The sequence below is a fragment of the Felis catus genome, chromosome A1 (assembly GCF_018350175.1).
Source record: "Felis catus isolate Fca126 chromosome A1, F.catus_Fca126_mat1.0, whole genome shotgun sequence".
NCBI classification, from domain to species: Eukaryota; Metazoa; Chordata; class Mammalia; order Carnivora; family Felidae; genus Felis; species Felis catus.
The window spans coordinates 58,553,104-58,575,626 of NC_058368.1; the positions used below are offsets into that span (position 1 = coordinate 58,553,104).

General features: G+C 33.6%; 1 long non-coding RNA gene across 1 annotated transcript in view; it reads left to right on the plus strand.

The window, feature by feature from the left end:
- The first annotated feature begins 974 nt into the window (after positions 1 to 974).
- Positions 975 to 22,523, plus strand: part of LOC123384617 — a 69,771-nt gene continuing 48,222 nt past the window's right edge. The window contains exon 1 of the long non-coding RNA XR_006595992.1: positions 975 to 1,080. This is a non-coding gene — a long non-coding RNA (uncharacterized LOC123384617). The remainder of the gene's footprint in view (positions 1,081 to 22,523) is intronic.

Sequence of the window (22,523 nt, forward strand, 5' to 3'; positions counted from 1 at the left end):
CCTAAACTTTGAGCTAGACAAAATGACTGAGTGGGACTCACATTGTCTCCCTGAGGGATAGTTAAGTATGTTCTATGTTTGGGAAGGATATCATTATGTTAGATGAAGAAAACAGTCTTTGACAAAGAAAGCAAGCATGTAAAAATTCACATGTTCTGCCACAATTTATGAGTATCTTTTTTTTCCCAAATCCCAACTCTGAGCCGCTTGACTACACAGCATTTTAATTAAGGAAGGGCAATGTTCTTAAAATCCAAGAACTCTGAGAATGAGACATTCCTTGAGTAACTGATATCATGGGGACCCCAATTAAGGAAAGATAAATCAAGACCATTATAAGGAATAGGCAACATGTTCAAAGAACAACAAAGAGACAGTAAGATACTGCCACCAGCAAAAAATGATAGCAGACCCTGTATTTTAATCAGTATAAACATAAATGAACCAAATGCAGAGTCTTTTGCAGTCGACTCCATAGGCCAAGCATAAGGAAAAAGTATAATGAAAGACATCTGATAAGCTCTAGTAATTCAGATGAAGAATAATTTACTAATTGCTTAGTAAGGAGAGGTAATTAAATGAGCACAGTTCTTTTACCATCTTATTATTTGTAATATATGGAAATTAACTATCAAATAATGGGATATAAAGGATGTGGCATTGAATGATCATGTCATGAGAGACAAACAGTTGTTATCATGATTTTGGAGGAAGGAGACATCTTTATGTGGCATTGAATGATCATGTCATGAGAGACAAACAGTTGTTATCATGACTTTGGAGGAAGGAGACATCTTTATAGGTTTTAAGCTTCAAAGAGAACTCAAGGTTTTTGTTTTGTTTTATTTTTTAGAGGAATCATATAGACACATAGATGCATGGACAAAAGGTAGGGTAGTATCAAGTAGGGCATTATAAGTATAAAACACTTTTAGGAAATAATTAGATTTTTCTTAATAGCTGTAAGATTTAATATAATGACTCAGCAAAAGTCTTTCTTTTGACTTGTCTCCAGCATACAAAGAGTCTGGGATACGTTGGTTTGCTTCGGAGAATCAAAAAGACTGGATGCAGACTGTGGTGAGTCTTAATAGAGTTGACATTGGATACCTGGGTCTAATCAAGGCATCCCTATTTCCAAAGGGACAGAATAGGGCTGGATCAGTGTTTTCAGTGTCAGCAATTTGCCAGTCTTGTAGGTGAAGCTACAGAGGGAATGGTTGAATAAAATGGGTGTTTTAATAACGTTCTTTACATAAAGACCCTTTATTCTGGCTATCTACAGGATAAAAATTTCTGCTTTTACAAGACCTTTGTGGACTCTTCCCAGCAGAGTAAAAACTAGTTATTCAGCCTCAAGCAATGAATGACAACTTCCACCTGGAAGTCAACATATGCTGCTGGGAATGTTCACTCAGCTAAGAATTCTTGACCTAAAAATTGGTAAATATAAATTAGTAAATAAAATTTACTAATTTAGTAAATAAAAGTTACTAAATTAGTAAATAAAATTTATATATAAGTGAGACATTATAAAATGACTGTGGGAAATTTCAGTTCAACCTTAATGAATTCATAATGTGTTTCATATCAAGCTACCACCCCTAACTCAAAGATGGAAATAATCTACCCATTTTCTGGTTTTCCAGAGGCAATGGAAACACTGTGAGATTTAGCATAAGACAAATCTGGTTTGATTCAGAATTCCCCTGCTCAGCAGCCACTGTATGATATCCATTTATTCAGTATCATTACAATAATGCATTCCTACTAGAAAACATAATTAATTGCTTACTGCATGCCAAACACTGAAATGGCTGAAGATAGAGTGACTGGGTGATCTCTTCTAGCATTATTTATTAAGTGCACACTCTGAGCTCAGAACTGTTAAAAATTCTGGTGATAATGCCATTTACTGACAAAACAGCCTTTGCCTTTGCAGCTTACATTCTCTCCTCATCAAGGAATTGGTGGCATCTTAAAGAAAAGAGACCAATAAAAGTTATTGCAAAGTAAAGGAGCCATAAAAAGAGCTATTGCAAAATCACTTTTCTTAGTATCCAACACTGGTAGTTGTGAAGCCCTAAACTTTTGAATAACTACTAATCTATCTCAATCTGTCATATGTTCAAAACAAAAACCAAAATTTTACAAGTCTTATTACGTTGCCTAAAAAAGCACCTAAAGTCAAAAATAATTAAAACTGTGTCAGATAATTGTTTCTTCCTTAATTTTTTTATCCAAAATAGTAATTAAGTAATTAGGAAACTGGAAAGAGTCCTGTAATATAAGAAATTCAAATATAATTTGAATAATTGTCATTTGAATAATTTGAATAATTTTTGAGGCATATTTTGGGGAAAAAAAACTTACCATACTTTCATATTTTGGGGACTTATATGGTACATGGTATTGACAATCTCAAGAATAAGTATCTTAGTCTGACATGCTTTATAGAGGAGGTGATACTTGACTTGGAACTTAAAGAATGAATATGGAAATCCAAACCGAGGAAAAATGTGCTCAGAGACATGATTGTGCACAATCAGATCAAAAACTACAACTCACTTGGTAAGAAGGAACATCAGATTCCGGGGGAAGAGCTGCAGGGGAGAAGTTCAGTGGAACAGGAGAATGCAGCTCAAAGAAGGCTTAGTGTATCCTGCAGAGAACATTTGTCACGTCCTCACACAACAGGGAATCCCTGAAAGATTTTATACAGAAAAGTAACAAGAGCAGACCTTACTGATATGTGGGAAGGAGAGGGGAAATATTTAAACCTGGAGGCATAGAATTAACTAGGAGTAGTCCAGGTGAAAGGTTGTAAGAGCTGATGTCAGTGTCTGACAGGAGGCATGGGAAAGGGAGATGAGAGACTGTAGATTTTTAGGGTGCTGTATAGATACTAAGTAATATGATGTATATATAGAATAAGGTATATTGAGGTAGAATTATAAGAAATATCTTAGCCTCTACTAACTTCAGTTTTTTTTCTGTTATCTATAAAATGATTATGTTGATTTCACAATGTTTTTTTTTAAGTTTTTAAATGTTTATTTATACTTGAGAGAGAGAGAGAGACAGAGCGTGAGTGGGGAAGGGGCAGAGAGAGAGGGAGACAGAATCTGAAGCAGGCTCCAGGCTCTGAGCTATCAGCACAGAGCCCAACACGGGGCTCAAATCCACAAACTGTGAGATCATGACCTGAGCCAAAGTCAGAAGCTTAACCGACTGAGCCATCCAGGTGCCCGTTGACTTCACAATGTTTAGGGAAAATCAAGTAAGACTGAGGCTGTGTATGTTAAAAATCAAGCAAAAAAAGTGTCATAGATGGTAGTTATTCAGTAAATGTTACTTTCCAGAAAGATTTAAACTTTATTACCATCCTTATTACATTCTACTCTGTATCACTATCATTTGACCAAATATCATTTTTCTCTACTCTGTTATGTACATGTTTAGAGGCTCACCATGACTCCATGCTTTGTAGAGTAAATGCACTAACCCTGAATGGAAAATATATCATTGATTAATGTGCAATGAGATGTACTGGAGAAGGACAATTTATGGAATGGAGGTTACACCTGATAGACTGCAATAATCATTCAGAATTCACTTCGTTCAATTAACACAAAGTTCATTAAAAGGAATGTTCATCTAAGTGTGTCTGGGTGGCTCAGTAGTTTAAACATCAATTTTTAAAGTTTCAGCTCAAGTCATGATCTCATGGTCGTGGGATCCAGCCCCACATAGGGCTTTGTACTGAGCATGGAGCCTGCTTGAGATTCTTTCTCCTGCTCCTTCTACCCCAACCCCACTTGTGCATGTGCACTCTCTCTCTTTCTCAAAATAAAAAAATTAAAAATTAAAGATAGATAGATAGATAGATAGATAGATAAAGAATGTTCATCTGGACATAGTTCATCATGTGCTACATCTGCTTGGAGGATGAAAATTGCATGAGGTATTTTTCCGAAATAGAAAAACATACCAGGGTCAAAAGTCTCTCAATACCATATTAAAATGTTGTCTGTGAAGTAGCTCCTCATTAGAAATCTGCACTTGTGCCATGTATAGTTCAAAACATAGGTACACATAGTCCTAGTATGAGGACAATGTACAATATCAAGTTTTCTTAGTTACCAGAAAATACTGCTTCTATTTGTCCGTCTCTTAAGTCTTAATTGCAAATCTAATGATTGCACATTGTCTTATTCTATTAGTGAATGTGTTTGAATTAACAAAACATCCCCACTTTAGAATCTTGAAAGAGAAGTTCAGTCATTATCAGACTAAAACTGCCTCCTCTTTCATCTGTAAAAACAGTACATTTATTTCTTCTTCAGTGAACATTTATTAAACTGGCATATTCAATGCCAGTTGTATTTTTGTATTATTTTGTTATGTTTTATATTTATAAATATAAATATATAAATACTATCTCATCTCTCTCCGCAACAATATTATAAAGTTCATAGTGTCTCTGCACATAAAGCTAAAAGACAGTGGTGAAAAACATAAATAAATGTTCCCAAACTGCTAAGGGGACAGCCTTGTTGACCCTTTGTCCCTGCATGTGTCTAACCAATCCACCTGGACCTGAATTCTGCATTCTTAAAAGATCAATAGATGTTTTCATTCAGACACTCGAATACTGAGTAGTAATTGTTGCTTACTTAACAATGATTAATATAAAATCATATATTCTACATATAATATAGAATTATAAGGAAAATTCTAAGAGAAGTACCACAGTTGTTTGCATATTAACTAATAAATTCTCTTTTTCTCATTTTTTAATTAGTCACACTATTTCACTTGAAACCATGTGAAATTATAAATATAAGTAATTTCATTATGATTTAACTATCCATAAACTTTCCATGAGTTTTCATTTGAAATTTTAAAGTTCACATATTTATACCAAGGGTTTCTTTGTTTTATCAACTTATCTGTTTTAGCAGATTGAGTTACTATCTAAGATCATTTGCTGACTTTTTTAAATTGTTGTTTCAAAACCTCAGGAACACTGATTGTCACAATTAATATTTGTCCTACTCTTTGCTTCTGTATCTGTCCCCACTTTCCATACCACAGGAAGCAGATGTCATAAACAAAGAAAATTGGTGGCAATCAAAGTTCTACCAATGTTCTATGTTGGACATCAAATGCCTGACATCTCTGAATATGACCTTGTTATCTGTGCAAACACTTTATTTTTACCTCTCCCAGAATTATAAAAGGTCTAGTAGGAACACTTTAACTGAATCAAGACTATTTTGTCTTTCATTATCTGGATCAAATTTGGTATTAAGTATAGCTGAATAATGTAAGAATAATATTTAACTATCCTCACCTCCCTGACTTTAAAATGAGCTTCCTAAAAGCCCATTTATTCTAATATAACTAAGGTATCTTTTAAAGTGCATTACAATAGTTGATAATTTTGTTATATAGTGTTCTCCAAAATATAATGGCATTTCCAAGGAAGTATAATTTGCAAATTGGAGAACATTATTAGATGTAAGTCATGCACTCAAAAACATTTAGTAATTGCATGCTGTTTATGAAACTCTAGTAAAAAATAAGTTGTGATGCCAGTCTTATTGCTATTTTTTTAATCTATTTTTCTATTTATTGTATGTATCCTCCACTTTATTATACACTCCTTGAAGTCAGGGACACTTTGGTTCATTATTATATCTTCAAAGCCAAGGACTTACTATGCCTGGGGCATAGTTGACATTCGATATTGTTAAATTTTTTATGTTTTTAGGAACAAGATTGAAAATTGCCCTGTCATCATAGCTTATCCTTCTTCATTACTGTATCATAACTTACAGATCTGTATTATAATAGCTTAAAACTTTGTATCAAACTCTCAAAATCTTTGTACACCAATGACAGCTGTGCACTAATAGGAAATAGATTGTCAGCCTTCTCGCCATAAAAATACCTACTATATTTGTTATATAAGTAATTACTATTTCCAGTAGTAACAGTGAATGGTAATGTACAGAACTGAAAGTGTTGGGAGAAAATTAGAAAGGAGTTCTTGAAATATTGAACCTAAATTAAAATGAATTAGTTAGGCTCTGAGGTAATGCAACCAAATATGAAAACTACAAATTCAAAATTGGATCAATGACTACTTTGGTCTTTAAAAAAAGTTGACGTTTGGGGCACCTGGGTGGCTTAGTCAGTTAAGTGTCCGACTCTTGGTTTTGGCTCAAGTCAGGATCTCATGGTTTTGGGTTCGAGCCTTGCATCCGGCTCTGTGCTAGCAATGCAGGGTCTGCTTGGGATTCTCTCTCTCCCTCTCTCTCTGCTTGTACTCTCTCTTTCAAAATAAATAGATATTAAAAAAATAAAAAATAAATAAAAAAGGTTGATGTTTGAAGGATTGTAACAGTAACATGATATAATGAATATAAATAGCCATGGAGTGCCTGAAATATAAGGAAAAATTTCTTAAAAGTTTAGCTTTCATAATGAAGAAAAAACACAAACAAACAAAAAAGCAACCAAAAAGCACCTATTCCAGTTTTGGTGTAATTATTATATTTGTGCATCTCATTGAGTAGAGAAATTTATTGCCTTTATACTGAAACCAGCACGTTGATTTTCAGCTTCTAGTCAAATATATGTGAAGGCTGTTTGTAAATTCATAACACCAAGTACGTGATGCTACTTCCAGAGAAGTACTAGAACATTTTTTAAATGAGTCGTTTGTTTCCAAATCTATGATTTACCTAAATCTAATAGCTACTTTCTCAATTTAAATTTCTTGTGTGAATTTTTAAGAGATATGACTTATGAGTAAATAAATTTGATCATCATCTTCTGATTATAATTCTCAAAATTTCTCTGTACTTTGCAAATGAATGTGGACTACCTAGGAATCTGCAATTCCTACTAAATGACTACTTCTGTTCTTAACGTAAAACTCCAGAAATAATATTAAACTTGCTATTTCCAAGTCATATCACACTATTATGGCATCTGCATATTCTACCCTTATTTTTGGAATTTCATCAACTACTTTTGTATTTCAGTTCTTTTTTTCACATTTAAATCCTATGAGATTTTTTGTTTAAAAAAAAACTTTTAAAATTATAGTTAACACAATATGTTACATTAGTTTCAGGTGCACAACATAGTATACAACTGCATATGTTGTGCTAAGCTTACCATAAGTATAGCTACCATCTATCACCATGCAACAATATTACAATACCGTTGATTGTATTTCCTATGCTGCACTTTAATCCCTATAATTTCTTCATTCCAAAACTGAAGGCTTGTATCCACCACTCCCCTTCATTCATTTTGCCCATCCCTCAATCTCCTCCCCTGTGGCAACATCAGTTTGTTCTCTGTATTTATAGGATTTTTTCTGCTTTTTGGTGTTTTCTTTTTTAGATTCTACATATAAGTGAAATCTTACAGTGTTTGCCCCTCTCTGTCTTACTTACTCCACCTAGCATAATACCATCTAGGTCTATGCATGTTGTCACAAATGGCAAGGAATTATTCTTTTTTATGGCTGAGTAGTATTTCATTGTATACATATACCACTTCTTTAACCATTTATTTATTGATGAGCACAGGTTTCTTCTGTATTTTGGCTATTATAAATGATTATAGGATAAACATAAATGCTTATGTGTAAGTTTCACTCTACTGCTGTCCAGTAGGTGAAGCTTACTTCAAATTCTAAGTTAACTGAACCCCAACCCTTCTCATGTCTCACATTGCACATTGCAGATAGCTCCACTCTGCAAACTCTTGTAACGTGTGTACTATGAATGCCTTTAACTGGTCCATCCTCACATCCCCTTCTAAGAATATTGCCCACAACCATACCTTTTGAGGATTATGACTATACTATAGAACTGATCCTATTGGATCCATGAACCTCAGACCACTGACATTATCTTACCTCCATCAGGAATATGGATTTATTTACTTGATTGTGAAGAGCTGAATTAATATCATGTATGATTGAAGCTAGACCTAACCAATTGCAATTCAAAGTTATAAGGCAGCAGGGCACCTGGGTGGCTCAATCAGTTAAGCATACAACTCTTCGTTTCAGTTTAGGTCATTATCTCACAGTTTGTGAGTTCAAACCCCACATTAGTCTCTGCACTGACAGCTCAGAGCCTGCTTGTGACTCTCTCTCTCTTCCTCTCTCTTTGCCCCTCCCCCACTTGTTCTCTCTCTCTCTCACTCTCTCTCTCTCTCTCTCTTTCACTCTCTCTCAAAACAAACAACATAAAAATTTTTTAAAAGTTATGAGGTGGCAAAGATGCCATGATTGAGCAGAGAAGTCAACGTACAATATTTGAAAAAAAGGAGCATAATTTTGGAAAGCAAAATTAAACAGGTTTGTAGCATGATATGTGTTCTACTAAACTGATAAATGCCTCCAGAATGTGTCTTCATATACAAGTTGCAATTATACAACTAAATATTTTGCCTACATGAATATTAAATTTCTATTACATTTTAAATCATATTGGAACTGGGGCGCCTGGGTGGCGCAGTCGGTTAAGCGTCCGACTTCGGCCAGGTCACGATCTCGCGGTCCGTGAGTTCGAGCCCCTCGTCGGGCTCTGGGGCTGATGGCTCAGAGCCTGGAGCTTGTTTCTGATTCTGTGTCTCCCTCTCTCTCTGCCCCTCCCCCGTTCATGCTCTGTCTCTCTCTGTCCCAAAAATAAATAAAAACGTTGAAAAAAAAATTAAAAAAAAAATAAATCATATCGGAACCAAAAATCAGTGATGTTTTGATATAATTAATATTGATAATACCTATTTACATATTGTAATGAATTCATTTTATAAACTCAAAATTTTATGGATCCTTTAAATTTAATCTTCATCAGATAATTAGATCAAACATAAAAGATCCTTTTAAAGGAATTTCAAGGAAAAAAAAAGATAGTAAGTTTACAAAAGATGAAATCATAGTGTCACAGCAAGAGAAAATGTTCAAACGTGAGTGTCACTGGAAATTCCCTCTCAAGATGTTCAAACTGATAGTCTTTGTTTGAATTTTTATATGCTTTGCTTTCTAATGTAAAAAAAAAAAAAAAAAAAAAAAAAAAAAGGAGATCTGCCAAACATTTTCTGCAGAGAGAAAGCATCAGTGGTCTTTACAATATTTTTCATATTTTCACAATTTGGTTTCAGGGAGGCTGTCAGAAAGCATATTACAAAAGCAAAAACAAGCTAACAAAAAACTTGCATTCAAATATTACTTCAACCTCATAGTAGAAGAATAATTAAAGTTGTAGAAGATATTAAGGTCATAAAACCATGAAGGAAAGGAATGCAGTTAAAGAAATCAGCAATATGCTAAAGATGAAAGGCATTTATTGAATCATAACTGACATAGCAGCTTAAACATATCTACCTACTGGGGGACGGATGTTACTGAGAATGAGTCAATTTAAATTATAGAAGTCCAGAAAGACTCAGCCACATTGGCACTTATTATTCTGAAGTCAAAGATATGGGACAGACTTAAAATACGTGTATTTTTCAATTGTTTATATAAGAAAACCTTTTTCCCCTCAGACTTCACAGTCAGATGCTTACTTTCAAACTTGCCTTTTAAAAAGATAGGAGGATCACATTTTAAGAAACAAAAGAGGCTTTGTACCCAGTGGCACCAGATAGAGATGGTGGTGCAGGTGACTTGCCATAGCAAAGCTGCTTTCTCCGACACAGATCACAGATTAGCTGCCACAATTATTGTAATCTTACAAACATAGAGGGGGAAACTCTCTAAAATGGACTGCCCACGAAGTGAGAAAACATGGGCTCCAGAAAGCAAGTCATGTGACATAGAAGACACGTCCTGTTTACTAGTCAGGCTCAGCTCTATGGGCATATAATTAATACAGTTGCAAAGGGTCTGAAGTTCAGGAGGCCCTGAATTTGCTCTAATGTGTTGCTGTGCCTTCTTGAAATACTTAATTTATTTCTGAACTTGTGATTTGTAAGTGAAATCCAATGGGCCAATAACACAAGTGTATAGGCAGAGGTGACATTTATAATATTTGCATCCTGTGTTCTGTGCCAACCCTTTTACATGTAGCTTCTGTGATGCTCCAGGAGCACCAAATTCCAAAGGACTCACAATGCACAGTAAGTTCAGCAAAACAGCAAAGGAGTACAAAATGAGTGTGTTATGTCTATGGCTGAGTGAATGGGATACCAACAGCTCTCCAAGAGACGTGTTTTCTGTTAGAACCCAAACTCGCTTCAAATGCAGAAAGAAGGCAGTTTCATTCGAGGAAACACAGACCCTCCAAGAGACTCTCTCATATCTTTTCTTACTCATGTTACCTCCCTAGCCAACAACTTCAATTGAAAATATTGTCCTAGAAGGAGGGGAAAAGATAGAGCAACTCACATTCTTTCTCCTCTCAGTCCATTACTCATCAGTAAGCCAAAGTTATAGAGTTACAGTGTTATAGAATGTACACATATCAGTAAGTGAAGTAAAAACTGTTGATTTATTTCCATATTGTGCTTCCACTGTTCAGGTAAGAGAGAAATGTATATGCATGTGCAAGCTATGAAATACAACTGGCATAATTTCAGTTATTGCAGATGAGTTAAATGCTCTTGTAGTCACATAAAAAAATCTGGCATGATATAAACAGTAAACATATGCTAATAACATAAAATTGCATTTTTCTTTACTTAGAAGGGCATTAAATAGCAAATAAAAACACCACAACAACTTGAGAGAGACTTTAGAAGAATCGAAAACTTGGGGCATCTTGGTGGCTCAATCAATTAAACGTCTGATCTGACTTCTGCCCAGGTCATGATCTCACGGTTTGTGAGTTTGAGCCCTGCATCTGGCTCTGTGCTGACAGCTCAGAGCCTGGAGCCTGCTTTGGATTCTGTGTCTCCCTCTGTTTCTAATATCTCCCGCTTGCACTGTGACTCTCTCTCTCTCTCTCTCTCAAAAATAAATAAAAATTAAAAACAAATTAAAAAAAAAAGAAGAGTTGAAAGCTTTATATTAATCATATCACTTTAAAATACTTTATGCTCAGGGGGCCCAATGTTTTCATTTTCTTTACTGGGACCTACAAATTATGTAGCTGACACTTGCTGGAAAGTACAAATGGACAAAGCAATGGTAGAATTCTTAGTTTTTCCAGTATAACCTTTGAGCCAGTTGGCCTTTCCTTGAGTAGTTTTCCTATAATTGTGAGACTATGCATTGGCTTGAATTACTAAGAGAGAAACAATAATAGAATATGTTGGGAGAAAAAGATGTTCAGTGCATCATCCCGAAAAAAATCTCATAGTTTTATTGGTATTTTACATCATTTTTGTTTTGATTTTATGGATATAGATGCCTTCATAAAAATTCAACAATGCTAAAGACATTTTGCCAAAGACAAATGTGTAATTCGACTCTCCAAGCAATATAAAGGTCAACAGAAGGAGATGCAATTAACTAGAGAACAAGGAATGCCAACGAACTCATGACAGTTGTTTGGAAATCTTATGAATACTATATTTAAAGGAAATGCTCGAGATTAATAACTTTGGAACTAATGCTCCTTTTTTTATGCCCCTCTTCTTATCCCATGTAACTAGTCATATTTAGAGAAACATGAGTAGCAGAAAAATTTGCTTGTGTATACACAAAATCACATATACTTCAACATCCTTCCATCACGTATGGAAAATTACTCAGGGTTTTGCATAACTCCTTTAAAAACTGGGTGTTTACTCACGAACAAGTCATGTCTAGCGTTGAATTCCTTTAGGAATGAATTAAATGAATTGGAAAAGAAATGACTGTAGGAAAGAATGTGAATATGTTGTAAAAAATAAAATAGGCATGTCTCCATCTTGAAGAAAAACAAAAGAAAAAGCAGTCAGACAAAAAGAAATGCAAAATTATTTTATTAAAAAAACTCCCATTAAATTTAAATCCCTTTAGGGGTGAGTGATCCCATATGGAAGAAATATGAATGTGTCTCCTTCTATAAGGGTTCTCCTGGAGGATTTTAACAACTGCTTATACTTGACTGCTGGAGCACCTTTAATTTTAAAGTGTCCTGGTTTACAGTAAAGTTAGGATCTTACAGCATAATTTTGATTTATGATAATATTTACTAAGAAGGAGAAATATTAAAATATGTAAGATGGTCCATGGAGGTTAAAAATACATGACAGGGTCTGCATACACTTCCTAAAAAAATAATTTTTCCTTATTTCCAAGTGTCTAAGATTTTATTCAAAGCTAAAGTAAAATATTGCCTGCCTTGTTGGAACATGAAAAATGTGATTAGCCAAGATACAGAAGGAAATATTGCTAGTAAGTTTATTCATGGTAAAGCTAGTCATATGCCTATGCTTATAACAGATAAATTATTTCTCCCTTCTACAAAATAGTCAGGAAATCCAAGGAAAGAAAAACTGTGTATCTCTGTGTGTGTTATAAATGTCTCTTTCCTTAAACATCTATACTTAAAGTTTAAAAAAGAAATAATTTCTGAAATAGTTTGAAAGGGTCAGAATTTAAAGATAGTAAGCAATTTTTTGTCAAACTGATATACGAGAGACCTTTCTAAGAAAGTCAACTAAACTAATATCAGTGTGCTGTATCTAGTAAAGTTAATAAAGTTTGTTTACCTCAATTTGCTAAATTAGACTTAGCGTTTCTAACCTAACAAAGAATCTTAAAATATGGTTATAAATACCTGATAAAATTTATCTCCTATAAAGAAAGAATCACATTCTATTGACGACACACTCACCAAAAAACTCACTTAAAAGCAGACACATCTCTTACAAAATGCATTGATTCAGATACTGCCTTCACAAACTTTTTATATAATCACTGTATATTCTGGACATTTTAGTACCATTTACAATTTTTTCATTTGATAATTGTTTACAGTTGTTTCATTATTACACTCTCACATTTTAGCTCTTTTATATTTAAACCAATAACTCTTTTTTTAGAGTTTAATATTTTTTATTTTTAATTTTTTTAGGTTTTTAAATTTATTTTTGAGAGAGAGCGCAAGTAGGGAGAGACAGAGAGAGTTGGGGACACAGAATCCAAAGCAGGCTCCAGGCTCTGAGCTGTCAGCATAGAGCCCCATGTGGGGCTCAAACTCATAAACCCCGAGATCATGACTTGAGCTGAAGTCAGATGCCTAACGGATTGAGCCACCCAGGTTCCCCTAAACCAATAACCTTTCTAAAGTAATGGATGCATGGGATATAAATGGCAAAAGTCTATACATCATTTAAGGTTACAGCAGTTTTGTTTTCTTAATTCGTGGTTTGAGTGGAAGTCTGGCTTCTGGTCAAGATGGAGGCATCCAGAAGAGTGAAAGAAAAGTGCTAACTAGGGGGATCCAAGGCAGTTTTCTACCTTTGACATAGTTACCTCCTCACCTTGTTACTTATTTTTAAAATACCCGAAACTTTAGTACTATTAGATATTTCAATACTAAATGCAAAAAACATGCTTCAGCACTGCCTCGACAATCCCATGCTATCCTGGGTAACTGAAGATTAGCTCTGACTTAGAGGAGATTTGGAAATTTAAGACTTTAGATAAATAAAATCAATGTTCAAACACAAATTTATGTGAAGATATTCTAGTAATAAAAAACTAACGTGTGTCTAATACTTATTATATTTAGAGGATAACCTAAATTATAAAAAATATTTGGAAAATAACCAAAGAATAAAATATATCATGAACATTTTTAGGATTACAATCAGTATTTAATTAACATTAAATTTAGATTAACAATAATCAGAATAAACAATAAACAGAAAACTGCCTCATCTACAAAGATATAGCAAATCAAAATTGCATACTCTGACAGAAGTGAGAGATGTACAAATAGGTAAGCTGCCTGTCACCACAATTCTAGACATCTGTTTAAGGCCATAATGAAAATTCTGAAAATAATCTTAACAGTGTGTACCTTTACTGGGACGTAATCAAATGGGCTAAGAAAATGAGAAAACATTAATGAAAATATAATTTAGGTGCTGGGACCTGGAAACCTGATTTTCATACCACTTCCTTCATACTTTATGCAAAATTAGAGAACCTACTTTGTTTTCCAAAAGCATATATAAAGTGAGATATGAAAATGACGTTTTCCAGGTGTCTGGTGAAAAACAAAGTTTAGCAAATGGAATATCACTAGCTAGGGACAGGTAAAGACATTTACTAAAGCCTGAGTACATAATCCATTTTTCTAATATGACTATATTATATATATGTCATATATAATACATGCTATATATATGATGCATGTTATATATAAGATATATATATATATATATATATATATATATATACAGTGAGAGACACAGATAAAATATAAAAATTTAATAAATTGTGGTAAAGCATATATGTAAGGTTGGCATTATACTGTTACACTCTTCTATTTAGTTATTTTGTATGTTTTAAAGATTTCTGTGAGGGAAAAGGGGAAGGTGTTATAGTAAGCAAAATAATTGGCTAATGAAAAAGCAAAAATTTTGCTTTGGACTTAGACTGGAAATTTCTTTGGAACTCAAAATTCTTTGGTCTCCTAAGGTTCCAGTGACTTGATTGTTACAAGACGTAAGTCTTTCAAAAAAGTTTGTTCGGAAGGGAGTTTGCTATGTAATTCCAAAATCTTTGTTAAACTTAGTTTATTAAAATTATTTTTAATCACCCACTAAAACCTGTGTTAATGATATTACTGCTGTTGCTGATAAACTTCAGCAACATCACTGTAGCATCAGGATAGGCAGCATTGGTTAAGGAAGGTTTCAGAAAACACCTGGAGCAGATTAAATAACCACTTAGGTTGAATGTCTTTGAAATACTAAGTTCTTCATGAAAAGTCTCATGACACAAATTATTGGACTGCAATATTACTGACTTATCCAAATATAGTGTGCTGGTCAGTAATAAAATCAATGTCCATGATCTAAGGTAAACCCCTTATTTTTATTAATTTGAATTGCAACTAAATCTATATTGAGAATGTTCTTCATCCAAATATGTATGAAATAGCTCCACTCATATGCTCAAAGAGGTGTTTTGAAGAGGCTACTACTGGTCAAAGTTGAGACTACTTATATATTAAAAAAATAATGGCAATAATGAAGTATAACACCCTGACTTTCAAGAAATAAAGGAAGAGACAAAAACAAAAACAAAAGCTTTAGAGAAAATTGCTGGCTAAATGTAGAAAATGTTGAATTAGAAAAGGACCATTTTCCAATCCCAGGTAATAAAATTGAATCTAGCCAGAATCATCAGTAGATGCTAAAACCATTGGAGAAAATGTTGTAAGGGAAATAAGTTATTTTCGTGGTTTTAAGGATATCCTTTGAGTGATTACTTATTAATATCAGGGGGAGAATACACCTTCAGAATGAAGAGACCTGCTACTCAACCTCTCATCTAAGTAACCATGTTTGTCAATAATAATGGTAAACCCTGGCACTGTGTGCCTCATAAAATGTCCTTGCCGCACAAAATTTTTCAGCCTGTATCTCATCATAAAGAAACAATCTGATACTTCTGAATATGGAATATATTTCAAGATACCTGGTCTGGCCTCTTTAATAGATTAATATTAAATATTTTATTAAACTATTTATATAACTTTATTTATTTATTAAATTTATTAAACTAAACTATATAATATTAAATATTTAATTAAATATGAAATATTAATATTTAATAGATTATTATTTATAACTAGAAAGCTAGGGGACTAATCTATATCAAAAGGCATTAAAGATAAATAAAGCCAGTGCAATGGGCAGGCTTTGTTTGGTTCATGCATTAAAAAAAATAGAGTGAGAAAGAGGAAGAGGATGAGGATGAAAAAGAGGAGCAACAGGTGCTGCTATAAAAGGCATATTAGATGCCCAGCACCATTGTTAATTTTTTATAGAATTACAGATAATTTTCTTACATAGCGTATGCTACTATGGCTGTTTAAGAAAATAGTCTCACGGTTAAAAAACTCATACTGAAGTATTTATGGTTAAGGCCATAAATTCTACAATTTACTTTTAAATTATATATCTATGTATATAAATTACATATATGTATATAATTATACATATGTACATATGTATGTAATTACATATATAAATATAGAGCCTGAATTATCAAAAAGTTGTGTGTGTGTCTGTGTGTTTATGTGTGTATTTTGTGTAGAGACTATGAAAAACTATTAAAATTTAGTAAATTTTGGTGAAGCATAGAGATGATAGATGTTCAGTAATCTATAAGTCTGAAATGCATTCAACTTAAACTTGATGAAATTTTAATTTAATAGGGGATAATTATGTAATTATTATAAAATAAAATAAATTATAAAAATAAATTATAATAAAACATAGTTACTTTAGTATGTGTATTTGAAATGGAGAAAAAGTATAACAATTGCTTTTTAATCCTTTCAATATTGTTACATATCAGCAACTTTGGTACTAAAATACTATTCCCTATTTCTTCTATATTTTATGATATACCCATAAGTTAGTTAAGTCCAATAATTGAGCACTTATATGTCATTTGCTGTGCAGAATTTCTGTAAAGTTCCTAAAAAGAGAGATTTACAAGAGTTGAAATAGTATATGTTAATCAGAGATTGCATTTTTATGGTACTCAATTAAAAAAGTAGTTATTTAACATTGTAAGTAGTTGGTTTGACTTTCCTTTTCTTTTTTTTTAAATATAATTTATTGTCAAATTGGTTTCCATACAACACCAAGTGCTCATCCCAACAAGTGCCCTCCTCAATGCCCATCACCTACTTTTCTCTCTCCCACATCCCCCATCAACCCTCAGTTTGTTTTCAGTATCCAAAAAGTAACTTTTTCCCCCTCCCGCTCCCCCATGGTCTTCTGTTAAGTTTCTCAAGATCCATACATGAGTGAAAACATATGGTATCTCTCTTTCTCAGTATGACTCATCCTCCAGTTCCATCTACATTGCTACAAATGGCCATATTTCATTCTTTCTCATTGCCATATTCCATTGTATATATAAACCACATCTTCTTTATCCATTTGTCAGTTGATGGACATTTAGGCTCTTTTCATAATTTGGCTACTGTTGAAAGTGCTGCTGTAAACATTGGGGTACAATTGTCCCTATGCATCAGCACTCCTGTATCCCTTGGGTAAATTCCTAGCAGTGCTATTCTGGGTCATAGGGTAGATCTATTTTGAATTTTTTGAGGAACCTCCACACTGTTTTCCAGAGCAGCTGCACCAGCTTGCATTCCCACTAACAGTGCAAGAGGGTTCCCATTTCTCCACATCCTCTCCAGCATTTATAGTCTCCTGATTTGTTCATTTTAGCCACTCTAACTGGCATGAGGTGGTATCTCAGTGTTGTTTTGATTTGTATTTCCCTGATGATGAGTGACATTAAGCATTTTTTCATGTGTCTGTTGGCCATCTGGATGTCTTCTCTGGAGAAGGGTCTATTCATGTCTTCTGCCCATTTCTTCACTGGATTATTTGTTTTTTGGGTATGGAGTTTGGTGAGTTCTTTATAGATTCTGGATACTAGCCTTTATCCCATATGTCACTTGCAAATATCTTTTCCCATTCCATTGGTTGCCTTTTAGTTTTGTTGCTTCCTTTGTAGTGCAGAAGCTTTTTATCTTTATGAGGTGCCAATGGTTCATTTTTGTTTTTAATCCCCTTTCCTTTGGAGATGTGGGTTTGACTTTCCTTTTTAAAGACCATGTTTCTTTCTATTAATCATTGTGAAGTAAAGGAAAAAGTTATTAAGAAAGTAGAGTAATAGCAAATGAAAATCAAAGAATATAGAAAGGAATCTATGTAAGGTAACATAGACATTTTATGTATTATCAGAATTGAATAGTGACCTAGTCAAACCTCCAAAGAATGTATAGACCTAATACGTGAATAGAATTCCAAGTTAATGTAGCTAGTTATCAGTCTAGAATGACAGATATATGTAGATATTTTATTGTTTGTATACACTATCTGTGCCAACAAGACAAACATGTTTTGTCTTTTAGGGATTACAAGTTTCTTATTATTTTAACAACTCTCCTTGAAAAATTCCCCCAAAGCAATGTCTATTCTTTTTAAAATTTCTGAAATTATTTCCTCTGTGACAACCTCCCAGTACATAATTATCAAGGCCATACATGAAAAAGCTTGTAGGCTTTGCAAGTGTTGATTTCCAATTATAGTGCACTCTATATTGTCACTCTTAAATCTTTTCTATTCTCCAATCTCTTCATAGTCTACAGGGATCTATATTTTAATTCTTTTTTTTTTTTAATTTGTGTATTTACTTTTAGAGAGATCAGATGCATGCATGCAAGAGTGGGGGAGGGGAAGAGACAGAAGTAGAGAAAGAGTCCCAAGTAGGCCCAGTGCTTTCAGCACTGAGCCTGATGCAGGGCTCAATCTCAAACTGTGAGATCATGACCTGTGTGGAAATCAGGAGTTGGTAACTTAACTGACTGAGCCACCCAGGCACCCTATTTTAATTCTTTTTTTCTTTTTTTTGTAAATAGTAATATAATTTATTTCCTCAGCCACCACTGGGTTGATGTTTCTAAAACTCCTCCTCATCATGTCACATTTTCTGATTTCAATATGTACCAGCACCTTATTACCTACTGTATAAAAGCAATGGGTTTCTTAACCTGGTATTCCAGGGCCCACACAATTGATTGCTATTCAGATACACCTCATCTTGTTCTTTTAAATTTTTCATTCCATTCAGTTATCTTTATTCCTGTCTGATATTCATTCTCAACACACTCCTGCATATTTCTACATATATTTGGAAAGACAGGCATACTTCTGACACATTGACTGCTTGGTTCCAGACCACTGACATTAAACAAACACTGCAATAAAATGAGTCAAATAACTTTTTGGTTTCCCAGTGCATGTAAAAGTTATGCTTGCACTATTGTGGGGAATAAGTTTAGGAATTCCCTGGGCTTGCACCTATGGGTTAACAAGGCATAAAGAATTGCAAAGCCGGGGTGCCTGGGTGGTTCAGTCAGTTAAGTGTCCGATTTTGGCTCAGGTCTTGATCTCGCAGTTTTTGAGTTCCAGCCCTGCATTGGGCTTTGTGTTGGCAGCTAGGAGCCTGGAGCCTGGTTAGGATTCTGTGTCTCCTCCTCTCCCTGCCCCCCCCCCCCGGCCCCATGCTCATGCTCTGTCTCTCTCTGTCTCTCAATAATAAATAAACATTAAAAAATTTAAATAAATAAATAAATAAAAGAATTACAAAGCCATAGGATGCTCACACCCAATTTTGGGTAAATAAGATTAGTTACATAGGTATTGAGAGGGCAGGGCAAAGGCCCCAGTATAGAGAGGGTGGGGCAAAGGCCCCAATACTAAGGTATATGAGGTAAAGAAGATTAGGTATTTGGGGCAAAAACACCCCCCAATTTAGTACTATAGCAGAAAGCTGCTTTCACAGGAAGGAAGGACCAAATTTAGTAAACAGGTAAGTAGGGCTGTGGACTGCTGCAGGGTGAAGTTGCCCAGAGCAGAGCTAGTTAGCAAAAGAAAGGTGCCTGGTTGACCCTGAGGTAGCATGCTTTATCTTTCTTATCCCCTAGGCTAGCTAAGATAAACAGACAGGGGGCCTCCTGTCTGCTGTTAACAACCATCTGCCCAGCGCCAGGATTTTGTTTTACATTGACCCAAATCCCTAACACCATATATCTTCAAAACCCCCTTTCCCTCACACCCATAAGTTAATGTTCACAGATTTATTGTCTCTTTGTGCACATTCATCACCATGTTTGTAAGCCTTCTGATCCTAATAAAAACGGAGCAAGGACCCTTAATTGGGGCTCTTGTCTTCTCCCTGACATTAGTTAACTCTCCCATTTTAATTCCGCGTCCCACTTTCTTGTTGGACAAGAAAGAACTCTAGACCCATGGTCTACAACACACTATACTGTAGCTTATTAAGTGTGCAATATCATTATGTCTTAAAAAAACAATGCACATATCTTAATTAAAAATACTTTATTGGTAAATACTGTCATATGAGCTTTCAGTGAGTCATAATTATTGATCATAGATAACCATAAAAATATAGTAATGATAAAAAGGTTTGAAATACTGTGAAATTATGAAAACGTGTCATAGAGACACAAAGTAAGCAAATGATGTTGGAAAAATAGAGCCAATAGACTGGATGCTTGGTTGCCACAAACAGTTGTGTTCCAAAAAATGCAGTATCTGTGAAGCACAATAAAGTGAAAAATAGTAAAATGAGGTATACCTGTAGCTAATGTCCTCTTGATCTCACTTCTTAGTAGAAAAACCAGCACATTTTCCCATTTTGTGAAAATTTCTCTAAATATCCAAAGCCCAAATTGTATATTTTCACCAACGCTAATCATTTAGAACTTGTTTTAATTGTAAGTACTGTTCTTATTCATATACTTATTATCAGGATGCTCATAATATGATTAGGAAAGTATTTTTTAGCTTAATCACAAAAATACCCTCCCATTTTATTTATTTTATTTTTATATTTTTAATCTATCTACCTTTCTATATATATATATATATATTTTTTTTTTTTCTGGAATAGAATGTAGTGATTTATCACTTACATATAACACCCAGGGCTCATCCCAACTGGTGTCCTCCTTAATGCTCCTCACCCCTTTAGCCCTTACCCCAACCCAACACCCACCAGCAATCCTCAGTTTGTCTTCTGTATTTAGGAGTCTCTTATGGTTTGTCTTCCTCTCTGTTTTTATATTAATTTTGCTTCCCTTCCCTTATTATCACCAGTTTTGTATCTTAAATTCCACATATGAGTGAAATCATATGATATTTGCTTTCTCTGACTGACATATTTCACTTAGCATAATATACTCTAGTTCCATCCACATTGTTGCAAATGGCAAGCTTTCATTCTTTTTCATTGCTGAGTAATATCCATTGGATATCCAGTGGTTGAACATTTGAATACCCTCCCATTTAAAACTAAATTCTCCATTGCTTATGAATTTAGGTATATTCACTCTTCTACCTCTCGTTCCATTTTATAAATACCTCATTTATTGTTTAAATGATAATGTATTGAAAATATTCCTTCAGATTATACTTCCAGGAACAGTGACCATTTCTTTCATTAAATGTATTCTTTGTTTTTGCATGCTATTTAGCACAAAATACATGCTAAAACAAACAAAGGAACAAACAAACAAATCTGGAAAAATATTCTGTTCCCATCCCCAGTAGCACTATCTTTTAATACTAGAGGAAGAAAATTGAGCCATATGATATTGGTATATATAGTTTAAATTTTTCTACATTATTTATTATAGCACTTCAAATGAGTTGGTTTTTGGAATAATAGCATGGGCACTAAAATCATCATTACTTCAGAAAGCAGTATATCTTTAATTATGGTGAAACTTAACCTTTCTATTCATATTCAGAAGGGCCACAAATAAAAGTAATTTCTATGTGAACACTTTACTAGTAAACTTGTCATTATTTATGTCCAGACTGAACAATATTTTTCCCAATAGAAATATATAAAAAGCTATAATCATTCTGTAATGAATAGATGAATTTTCATTGCATGTGATACGATCACATAATTATTCATGTCTATAAATATAAAAGATGGATGATACCATCACACTTTTATGTAAAAATGCTGATCTCATTTTATAAATGCGTGCAAAGTTGTGATTATAATCCAATCATTATTTAACTGTCCATATTTATATCATTACAGTCCTCTTACTAGGGTAAATTTAAAGTCATATTCTGGATTATGCTAAAATCTAAGATCTTTCCTAGTTCTAAATAGCCTTATTATTTCCTAGAAAGAGTAGGGGATCTTTGTTTTAGTGTAACTACATTCAGTTAGTCTATAAGAATTAATGACCTGTCTCAAAGATATAATTTCAGTTTTAAAATTATTTGGCTTAACTCACATCCACACATTTAATCATAGACACTTTGCAAACTCTTGTAGGTAATTGCATGAATATTAATAAAGCATACGTACCTACTAAAATTTTTATCTTTTTTCTCGTTATAGATAGTACTATCAAATATTTTACTTAAATAAATTAGTCTATAACTTGACTTTTACATTTTGTACAATTTTCTTCTGCTCTAACAGTGACATCAGTATTATATTTAGAGTAAAAATGGTGAACATGAATATAGCCATACAAATGATCCTAATTGTGAAAATTGAATACTAAAACTAACTTGCAATAATTATTTTAATATTGAAAAAGTATGCTTTTATCATTTTAGCCTTTCATTATATTAATAATTTATTTTTCCTTTTTTAAATTTTCGTGTTCTTTTTCCATTTTCCTTTTTAAGGAATAAAAAAAGATAATTGTAAAGTTGATTGAAATATTGGTTGTCAGAATCTTTATTCTATCTCATTTATCCTGCATCTACAACAATTCAGGTTATGAAAGATACAG